General features: G+C 49.6%; 1 long non-coding RNA gene across 2 annotated transcripts; it reads right to left on the bottom strand.

Moving 5' to 3' along the window:
• Nucleotides 1-2,683: 2,683 nt before the first annotated feature.
• LOC146055217 (uncharacterized) lies at nucleotides 2,684-4,044 on the bottom strand. Of its 2 annotated transcripts, none has more exons than XR_014468527.1 (3): nucleotides 3,897-4,044; nucleotides 3,223-3,677; nucleotides 2,684-3,162 (listed from the first exon to the last, which is right to left on the bottom strand). It is a non-coding gene; the product is annotated as an uncharacterized LOC146055217 (long non-coding RNA). The 2 variants fall into 2 exon arrangements; XR_014468526.1 differs by having other exon boundaries at nucleotides 3,892-4,042.
• Between the last annotated feature and the right edge of the window lie 6,976 nt (nucleotides 4,045-11,020).

The raw sequence follows: 11,020 nt of genomic DNA, 5'->3' as shown, positions 1-11,020 counted from the left end.
TATACATAGTTTCTTCATATTTTCATTATTGTTTTTTATCTCAATTAAGATTAGTGTTGATTTCTTTATGGTAATGCAGATTACCCCATTATATGGCAATAATTCTTTTAACATCTCTCCACAGGATGCAAGTAATTCATCTCTATTCAATAAACCATAATATCAATTCTTTATATATTAATCAATAGTATAAATTTACATAATTTTAAACACCTTAATTATTAATCAAACCAATTTTGACTTTCAATTAATTTGTATCTACATAGGACATAAAGAATATGACCCATTGAGTCAAAGAATGTGCACACAGAGAGGACTCCCACTATTTTTCCCCCACTACACATTATTCAACTCAATGCTGTCATTAAGGCCCAACGGATTCAAAGTTCTGAGGCAGAAAATCCAGTATGCCTCCCTCCTGCATAACTGGACATATCTGTCTCCCCCCCTTGGGGTATTTTTGATATGTTCAATACCTATCATACGGATCCCATTAAAATCGCCACTTTGGCAACCCGCCATGTGTCTGTACAAGCTGTTACTCTTATTCATTTTTATTATATTGCGCTTGTGCTCCATGAATCTAATCTGCACTTCCCCTCCTCCTCACCCCTCTCCTCTTCTCCTGCTCTCCCTTCTCCTCTCCTCCTCTACTCTGCTCTGCTCCCCCTCCTCTTACTCCTCTCCCTCCTCCTCTTCTCTGCTCCCCTTCTCTCTCTCCTCCCCACCACTTTTCGTCGGAGGAGGAGGAGCATTTCAATCGCTGCTGATCATGTACCATGCAGCACCAATGACAAGAGGTACACAGTGCCTTCTGTGCTACTTCTCTACATGTCCGCTTCTCTCCTCCTCCACTCCTTTGCTCCTTCTCTGATCCCCCTCCTCCACTCCTTTGCTCCTTCTTCTCTGATCCCTCTCCTCCTCTCCTCCTTCCCCTCCTCCTCTCCCCAGCTCTCCCTTTCCCCTCTTTTGCTCTCCTCACCAATTTCCCCACACTTTTCTCACTCTGACTGCCAGTGAACCTGTGCTGGGGTACAGGAAGAGAAGACCCAGCGCCGGGGAGATGGAGCAGGAAGAGATGACTAGCACAGAAGAAGAGAAAGTGCAGCAGACCCAGTCTGCCCAGGAGCAGGGGCAGCAAAATCATCGCTACCATCGCTGCTGATTGTCACAGGAGGTACCCAGCACCAGCTTGCACTGCGCTCCCTTCTCTGCACCTCCTCCATGCCTCCTCTCCTCCTCCTCTCCCCCTCTTCTTGTCTGCTCCTGCTCTCTGTTCTCCCCTCCTCCTCAGCTCCCCAACCACCTCCTCCGCTCCCCCTCCTCCTTTCCTGTTTCCCCCTCCTTTCTTTTGCTTCCAATACTCCTCACCCCCTCCCCTACTTTCCTTTCTTCTTTCCTCTCACTCCTCAGCTCCCCTTCCTCTTCTGCTTCCCCTCCTCCTCTAGCTTCCCTCCTGCTCACCTCCTATACTCCGCACCCCCTCCCCTTCTCTGCTCCTCCACTCCCCCCTCCTCTCCTTCACTTCCCCTCCTCCACACCCCCTCTCCTTTTCTCTCTCCACCCTCTCTCTCTCTCTCTCTCTCTCCACCCTCTCTCTCTCCACCCTCTCTCTCTCTCTCCACCCTCTCTCTCTCTCCACCCTCCACCCTCTCTCTCTCTCTCCCTCTCCACCCTCTCGCCTCACCCTCTCTCTCTCGCCTCACCCTCTCTCTCTCGCCTCACCCCCCCCTCTCTCTCTCTCGCCTCACCCTCTCTCTCTCGCCTCACCCTCTCTCTCTCTCGCCTCACCCTCTCTCTCTCTCTCGCCTCACCCTCTCTCTCTCTCTCTCGCCTCACTCTCTCTCTCTCTCTCGCCTCACTCTCTCTCTCCTCACCCTCTCTCTCTCCTCACTCTCTCTCTCTCTCGCCTCACCCTCTCTCTCTCTCTCGCCTCACCCTCTCTCTCTCTCGCCTCACCCTCTCTCTCTCGCCTCACCCTCTCTCCACCCTCTCTCTCTCCACCCTCTCTCTCTCTCCACCCTCTCTCTCTCTCTCGCCTCACCCTCTCTCTCTCTCTCTCGCCTCACCCTCTCTCTCTCTCGCCTCACCCTCTCTCTCTCTCGCCTCACCCTCTCTCTCTCTCCCTCTCTCTCTCTCCACCCTCTCTCTCTCCACCCTCTCTCTCTCTCTCCACCCTATCTCACCTCACCCTCTCTCACTCTCACCTCACCCTCTCTCTCTCTCGCCTCACCCTCTCTCTCTCTCGCCTCACCCTCTCTCTCTCGCCTCTCTCCCTCTCTCTCGCCTCTCTCCCTCTCTCTCGCCTCTCTCCCTCTCTCTCGCCTCACCCTATCTCTCGCCTCACCCTCTCTCTCTCCTCACCCTCTCTCTCTCTCTCTCCTCACCCTCTCTCTCTCTCTCTCGCCTCACCCTCTCTCTCTCTCTCGCCTCACCCTCACTCTCTCTCTCACCCTCACTCTCTCTCTCACCCTCACTCTCTCTCTCGCCTCACCCTCTCTCTCTCTCCACCCTCTCTCTCTCGCCTCACCCTCTCTCCACCCTCTCTCTCTCTCTCTCTACCCTCTCTCTCTCCACCCTCTCTCTCCCATTCCCAGCAGTCACCTCTCTGGTCACATCCCCCTGTGTTGCTGTATAATGTCCCAATCCCAGCAGTCACCTCTCCGGTCTCATCCTCTGGTGATACTGTATAATGTCTCATTCCCAGCAGACACCTCTCTGGTTACATTCTTCTGATGTTACTGTATACTGTCCCATACCCAGCAGTCACCTCTCCGGTCACATCCCCGGTGTTACTGTATAATGTCCCATTTCCATCCCCCCGTGTTACTGTATAATGTCCCAATCCCAGCAGTCTTCTCTCCGGTCACATCCCCAGGTGTTACTGTATAATGTCCCATTCCCAGCTGTATCCTCTCAGGTCACATCCCCCGATGTTACTGTATCATGTCCCATTTACAGCAGTCACCTCCCCCGGTGTTACTGTATAATTCCACATTCCCAGCAGTCACATCTCTGGTCACATCCCCCGATGTTACTGTATAATGCCTCATTCCCAGCGGGCACCTCTCCGGTGTTACTGTATAATTCCCCATTCCAGCAGTCACCTCTCTGGTCACATCCCTCGGTGCTAATGTATAATGTCCCATTCCCAGCAGTCACCTCTCTGGTCACACCCCCCCCCCCATTGTTACTGTATAATGCCCCATTCCCAGCAGTCACCTCTCCGGTCTCATCCTCTGGTGTTACTGTATAATGACCCATTCCCAGCAGTCACCTCTCCGGTCACATCCCCTATTGTTACTGTATAATGCCCCATTCCCAGCAGTCACCTCTCCGGTCACATCCCCCGGTGTTACTGTATAATGTTCCATTCCCAGCAGTCATCTCTCTGGTCACAACCCCCGATGTTACTGTATAATGTCCCATTCCCAGCAGTCACCTCCCCCGGTGTTACTGTATAATGACCTATTCCCAGCAGTCACCTCTCCGGTCAGCAGCTGGATGATTTTGTTGGTGAGTTTCAGGATCTTATGGTCATTGTCTCTCTCATTTATCAATGAGTGAGGTTAAGGCACAGTCTTGGAATCCTGGGTCCTGATCCCTCTTCTGAACACATAGGGACGGCTGCTGCTGGGTGTCTCACATTCACCGTCCTTCTTCGGTGGCACATAATCCTAAGTGAGGAGAAAAATGTTAAATCAACTGCACTGATGGTATAGCAGCTCTCATAAATGCAAAGGTTCTGAGGGGTAAAAAAGAGCGATGGGATAAGTTTATACGAGTGACACCTGTAAAGTAAAAATGTATTAGTAAAATAATGTTTACACTCCTTTTGGAGGATGTGAGGTGAGAGAGGGAGATTGTCGTGCTGTCCCTACTAACCCTAACCTTACAGAGGCAGCGGTATTCCTCAGCTCAGTTGCTGTCCGCTTCTGGGTGGAATCTTCTGTTGCGGCTTTGGTCCCGGGGCGCGGCTTGCTGACGTCAGCGACTGGCGTGTCAGTACTTCGGGCAGCAGCAAAGTCTCCAACCTGTTTCATGCCTCGCTGGGCACTTTGTCAAGGTGGGGTGACTGATAGAAGTTGCTCCCTGTATGTAAGGAAATGAAGTAGAAATTCACATCCAATTTTAACATTTTGTGTATTTCAAAAATGTAAAGAAATAAAAAAAGTTTGGACATTTTCCGAGCAACAATCTGGTTGGAACAAATATTTTAACGACATTTTGGGTGTCACGAACAGTGAAACAGTGTCAAGGCATGCATTATATGTAATAGTAGAGTGCAAGACTAATAAAAACACTAATAAAGAGATTACATCTCCATATGTGCCAAAGTGGTTTGTGCAAAATGCTAGTGAACAGCTAATGAACCCAATACACCAATCATGTCCAAACTATGGCCCGCCAGCTTTTGTGAAACTGCAAGTCCCATCATGCCTTGCCACAGTTTTGCTATTAGGGAATACTAAAACTATGTCAAGGCATGCTGGGATGTGTAGTTTCAAAACAGCTGAAGGGCCACATTTTGGACATGCCTGCAACATACTGTACGCTCAGTGACAAACAAGCTTTAAAATCAAAGTCAATTGTTTGGTGACCCGACTCCCAGGCTGCACCTCACCTGGATTTCTCCTCGCACCCTTCACGCACAGTAGGGCAATAAGCTGCATCTAGTTTATTTAGGGCGCAAAAATGCAGCCGACAAGACCAGGGCAAGTGCTGCGAACAATTCATTAGCTCCCACTACATTAGGCAAGAGCTACGGGTGCACAAAACAATTGAATCACCATTATATGTTGTTTAGCACCTTACATAAATTATATATATATTTTTTATTATTATTATTTTAATATGCAGTACAGTAAGACCAGCAACCCTTACCACCAGCATAGCTCTGCCCCAACACTCATGGGGTTACGAGCAGCAGTCACAGTAATGTATACACAGTGGGGTATGGCCAGCAGTCACAGTGGAGTATGGCCAGTAGTCACAGTATGCACAGGAGTCCAGTAGAAAAAAAAAAAAAAACAATTACAGCAGAGTGCGCAGCGGAGCATGCAAAGCGCAGGCTTCCATCCAATATAATGGCGCAGAGCCGCAGTCGCATCGAATTCTGTGGGATGCAATTCTCTGGAGAACCCAAGGCCGGGAAGATGGCACTGAGCCTCGTTGGGGGATGTGAGTGTGGCGGAAACGCCCATTGTTCGGAGCATCTCTTTTATTTGATATGTTTGTTTGGCCCCATCACACACAATGGTGGCCCCCACCGTAATGCCCATCACACATGATGGCCCACACTGTAATGTCCATCACACATGGTGGCCCACACTGTAATGTCCATCACACATGGTGGCCCCCACCGTAATGCCCATCACACATGATGGCCCACACTGTAATGTCCATCACACATGATGGCCCACACCGTAATGCCCATCACACATGATGGCCCACACTGTAATGCCCATCACACATGATGGCCCCCACTGTAATGCCCATCACATATGATGGCCCACACTGTAATATCCATCACACATGATGGCCCACACTGTAATGCCCATCACACATGATGGCCCCCACCGTAATGCCTATCGCACATGATGGCCCACACTGTAATGCCCATCACACATGATGGTTGTCCACACCGTAATGCCTATCGCACATGATGTCCCACACTGTAATGCCTATCACACATGATAGCCCACACTGTAATGCCCATCACACATGATGACCCACACTGTAATGCCCATCGCACATGATGGCCCCCACTGTAATGCCCATCGCACATGATGACCCACACTGTAATGCCTATCACACATGATGGCACCCACTGTAATGCCCATCGCACATGATGACCCACACTGTAATGCCCATCGCACATGATAGTGGCCCACACTGTAATGCCCATCGCACATGATGACGGTCCACACTGTAATGCCCATCACACACGATGACCCACACTGTAATGCCCATCACACACGATGACCCACACTGTAATGCCCATCACACACGATGACCCACACTGTAATGCCCATCACACACGATGACCCACACTGTAATGCCCATCACACACGATGATCCACACTGTAATGCCCATCACACATGATGACCCACACTGTAATACCCATCACACACCTTAACAGCGACTACATATGATGGCACATAAGAGCCTCTTACCTACATGCTCATTGCCAGGGGTTTCTTACTCAATGCCAAAGGTTTTATGCTTAGTTGCCAAGAAGGTTTCATGCTCGTTGCCCAGGAGGTATTATATCCTTGTTACCCAGAATGGGAAAAGCAACCCCAGCAAGCCCTCCTGTCTGTGGAGGGAGGGCTTAGCCGGCAGGAAGAGCTGACAGCCACTGCTAGCAGAGAGCAGCTTAGCGTTGTGGCGGGGGGGGGGGGGGGATTTGTCACTTTAAAGAGCTGCCATGCTGCTCACTTCTCAGGACTTCAGCAGTGGTAACAGCATGGGGGACGGTGGCGGGCTACATCTGTAACAACAGACACACAGCTTTCAGCAGAGAGCTCATCAGCGTTTCAGTGCATGCAGGGGGGGCGGATGAGAAAGTTTGCAACGGGGTGTCAGCGCACCAGGGGGGCAGCGGAAGGGCGCAAAGTCCCAGACACAAAAAGGGCAGGAACACTAATTTCTGTGTCCTACGGATGACAGAAGGAGGGTGATATGGTCAGATGTATCTGCCTTCACCGTGGTTCGCAACAAGAGGACTAGCGCAGATTTTGACCCAACTTGAATAACTCTGCAGCTCTTAAGGCCCCCATCTGCTAGGGTGGGGAATCGCCTGTGGTACCCCGCCAACTCACCCGGCAGCTGCTACGTTCAGTTCACAAATATTTCTACCCATGCATGTTGCCCCTTCTTTATATAAACACCTCTTTCTACACTTTTATGAAAACTCTTCACTACTGTATAACCGCAGCTCACCGTTACCAATTCTAAACAGTCTCTTGTTACAGTACATCTTCAGTTGTGACACCTGTCAGTATCACACTGACCCCAGGGGTTAATAAACTGCTTTCTGTTCTACCCTGATACTAGTAAATCCCCTAAACTCCAATACTGCTCTAAAACAAACAGTCATATTTATTGTGGGTTTTATTACTGTTTTAATTCAGCTCATCCTGGAAAAGGATTTGTGGCATTGAGAAAACCTCTGCGAGTATTTATAACAGTGTCTTGAGAATAAAACATTAACCTGGTCATGTAATTATAATTATGGTCAAAATAATAGGCAAAATCAGTGCTGGTGGCTGCCAATCGTAAAATATGTGATAACAGAAGTGAATCACTTGCCTCACCACATAATTACTTTTAAGTACGATATAAACAATCAACTAAATATATATTTTTTTGGCATTTTTCAATAAAGAAACTTTTAGCCTAGTGCTGCTGTGAAAAAAATTCTGATACTCTCTCTAGGTCTGTGGGTCCCAACCTCGGTCCTCAGGACCCCCCAACAGTCTGCGTTTTCCAGGTCACCCGGCAGGTGCACTCATTATTCACTGACACATTTTAAAAGATCACAGGTGGAGCAAAGTATTTCACCTGTGATCCTGCATGGAGGCCTGGAAAATGTACACTGTTGGGGAGTCCTGATGACCGAGGTTGAGAACCACTGCTCTTGGGGGTTGGGATTTAAAAAAAGTTTGGGAACCACTGTCCTACGCCATACTAGAAAGATGTACCGAAAAAGTTACTTGCAGCCAATCAAGCAGGTCTGAATCACCCTCTACATTTAGTTTTCTGTACTGTTGCTGGAAGTCTGCATACTTTTATTCAGGCAATGTATGGTTCTATCTATATGATGCTTTGAAATAAAAATCATTCTTTAAAAAAAAAAAAAACCTTTCAAAAATTCTATAGACTTAGGGGGATATTCAATCTTCAGGTCACGGCAGGCGAGCTTGCCGTGACCCAGTCCCGTTCTCTGTCAGCTCGACCGAGAACTCGCAGGCGGGATTCAATGTCCCGCCTGCAGCGGGGCGAGAAGGGGGCATGGCCGCGAGTTGCGGCCGGGAAGTGACGAGCTGCAGCCGGCAGCTCGTCACTTCCCGGCTGTTCTCGGCAGAACGAGCCCGACAGCTAGAGATGTCGGGCTCGTTCTGATAGGAAACCCTGTTCAATGCTGTCGGGGAAGACAGCATTGAATAGGGCCCGTCGAGCATCTCCCCCATGGGAGATGCTCGACGGAGATTGAATATCCCCCATAATGTTCTATAGAAATATCTCACAAGAAGCATTTAGGCATAGACACGCCCATAGGTTTATTTATTTATTAACAGTTTCTTATATAGCACACACATATTTCACAGCGCTTTACAGAGAATACTTGAACATTCACATCAGTCCCTGCCCCAGTGGAGCTTACAATCTAATCCCTACCACACACACACATTCCAGGGTTAATTTTGTTGGAAGCCAATTAACCTACCAGTATATTTTTGGATTGTGGGAGGAAACTGGAGTACCAGGAGGAAACCCACGCAAGTATGGGGAGAATATACAAACTCCACACAGTTAGAGCCATGGTGGGAATCGAACCCATTACCTCAGTGCTGTGAGGCAGTAATGCTAACCATTACACCATCCGTACTGCTCCATGTGGAGTTAGACACGCCCTTTGGGCACTGTGTGACACGCCCCTTACAAAGGCGCTTGGCGCATCCTACTGTAATTTTCCTGACTGTAGTTTTCAATTGGAGGGAAGTATGTTGTAACCACAAAGAAAAGTGATCTACATCAGATTCATAGACTTGTTAATAGTACCCCTTTTATACCAAAAACGCCAGGTCGCATCCGGGTTTTTGATCCCTGCTTCAAGCCGGGTGTGACCCTGCGTTTGCACCCTTTTACACCACTGTCGCATCCCCCCTGCCGCTTGGAGATTATGTCATCTCCGATCGCCGCCGCCAGGACCCGGAATGCTGCGCTGGGGGCAAGCCCAGCACTAAGGTAATCTGCTGGGCTGCCCCCAGCCCCCGTCCACCCCTTGTCCGGGAGGTGAATGGATGCCGCTCACAGGCATCCATTCACCTCCTCTGCTACTGCTGTCTGCAGGGTATAGCAGACAGCAGTGCAGGCTGCCTGTGACCCCCCCCCCCCAACCTGCGGACACTGCACCGCGCCCCCCCCGGGGTGGCCCTTTCGGACCGCACCCGACTCGGCTGAAATGATGCGGAGGGGTTACAATGCCTTTTGTTATATTTATTGTGGCACAAACACTCTGGGAAACTGTATATAGGAAAGTAGTGTATGGCGGCGGATGCTGGGAGTAGTAGTATAAGAACTGATAGTGTTAGCAATATGGTCGTATCGTTCATTAGACCCCACCTACTGTATGTGACTGCCAAAACTGGCTTACGCTCTAGAGCAGGCATGTACAACCTGCGGCCTTCTAGCTCCTGTGAAACTACACATCCCAGCATGCCTTGCCATAGTTTTAGCACTCGCTAATAGCAAAACTATGGCAAGGCATGATGGGACTTGTAGTTTCGCAACAGCCGGAGGGCCCGCAGGTTGGACATGACTGCCCTAGAACAGTGGTTCCCAACCATGGTCCTCAAGTACCCCCAACAGTGCACATTTTCCAGGTCTCCACACAGAATCACAAGTGATATAATTAGCTCCACCTGTGGATCTTTTAAAATGTGTCTGAATAATGAGTGCACCTGCTGGGTGACCTGGAAAACGTGCACTGTTGGGGGTACTTGAGGACCACGGTTGGGAACCACTGCCCTAGAATGTCATGTGCATGATCTAGGGATCCATCGTCTTGGACAGAGATAAAAGAAGAAGATTAAGAAGCATTTAGAGCAGTTTCTGTTGTTTTACAGCTGCGCTAGCATAATGCCGGGAGATGATTGCTTGGTTCTTTGTCAATATCCTCTCTGGGAGAAGCAACCGCAGGCCGCTTTCAGGAGGTGTGGCGGAACAGACTCAACATTAGACCCCGCCCCCAGCCAACTTATACTGTAATTTGGCTTCTAATTGTGGTTTTACCTAACATTTACTGACTACCGGTACTCTGACAAGGGAGCGAGCGCAAAGAAGCCCCGTGCAGGTTTGGTGGCTCATCGGGCATTTAGCAGTCGGGATTCCAATGTCGGTATAGTGACTGTCGGGGGGCATCCGGCTCTTGTTATCATCTTTGTGCTTAATTCAATCTTATCCTCATGTATGTAACCCGAGAATGGGAGGTTTATCAGCTGCATCATTATTTCTCTTTCCTCCACTAGGTGACACTGGAGAGTTACAGTGGGGAATAGAAGGGCGACCACAGGGAGCTTGGGCACTTTAGAATAAATTAACAGTGACTAACTCCTCCCCTTCTACTTCCTCTCCTAGGCAGTCTTAGCATGTGCCCTGCGGGAGCTGGGCGCATTGTTAGCTCACTCTTGGGCTTTTCTAATTTTTTCTTTATTTTTCCGGATTTTTAAGATCTACACAGGCAGATAGTCCCTGTCCCTATCTGCCTGCGACGAGGGCGCTGTTGAGGGACCGGTTGCAGCTGCTTGCAGCTTGCCTCCGGAACCTGGCTGACAGAACCACCGTTCCGGGGTCCCCGTCGCCGCTGCATGCAGCGCGCCTCGCGGACCGCAAGCCTCGGCGCGTACAGCAGCTACAGGGGTAAGTATGCCCCCGGGTCCCTGTTAGCAGGGAACCAGGTGGGATTGCTCTAAAAGCGCATCTCAGTACTTTGAGAGTACAGCGCGGCTCAGTTCTGTGAGAGTACAGCGCGGTCAGACAGGCAGGTAGCACCCTGCCCTACCTGCCTGCAAGGGGACCACTGTACCAGAGAATACGGTCGCCGCTGCATGCAGCGTGCCTCGCGGACTTCCTTCAGCCACAAGCATGGCAGGGATACGTATACCCTGGCTCCCCACTAGCGGGGTAGCCAGGTAGATGCATTGGCGGTTTATCCAGCTGCAACTATAGCATAATAATAGAGTACAGTATTTTATTTTCTTTGTATACTCTATTATTATGCTATAGTTGCAG

The sequence above is a fragment of the Crinia signifera genome, unplaced genomic scaffold (genome assembly GCF_055691185.1).
Source record: "Crinia signifera unplaced genomic scaffold, ASM5569118v1 HAP2_SCAFFOLD_366, whole genome shotgun sequence".
Lineage (NCBI taxonomy): Eukaryota > Metazoa > Chordata > Amphibia > Anura > Myobatrachidae > Crinia > Crinia signifera.
The sequence above is the reverse complement of the archived record's forward strand: the minus strand, read 5'-3'. Positions and strand labels throughout refer to the sequence as shown.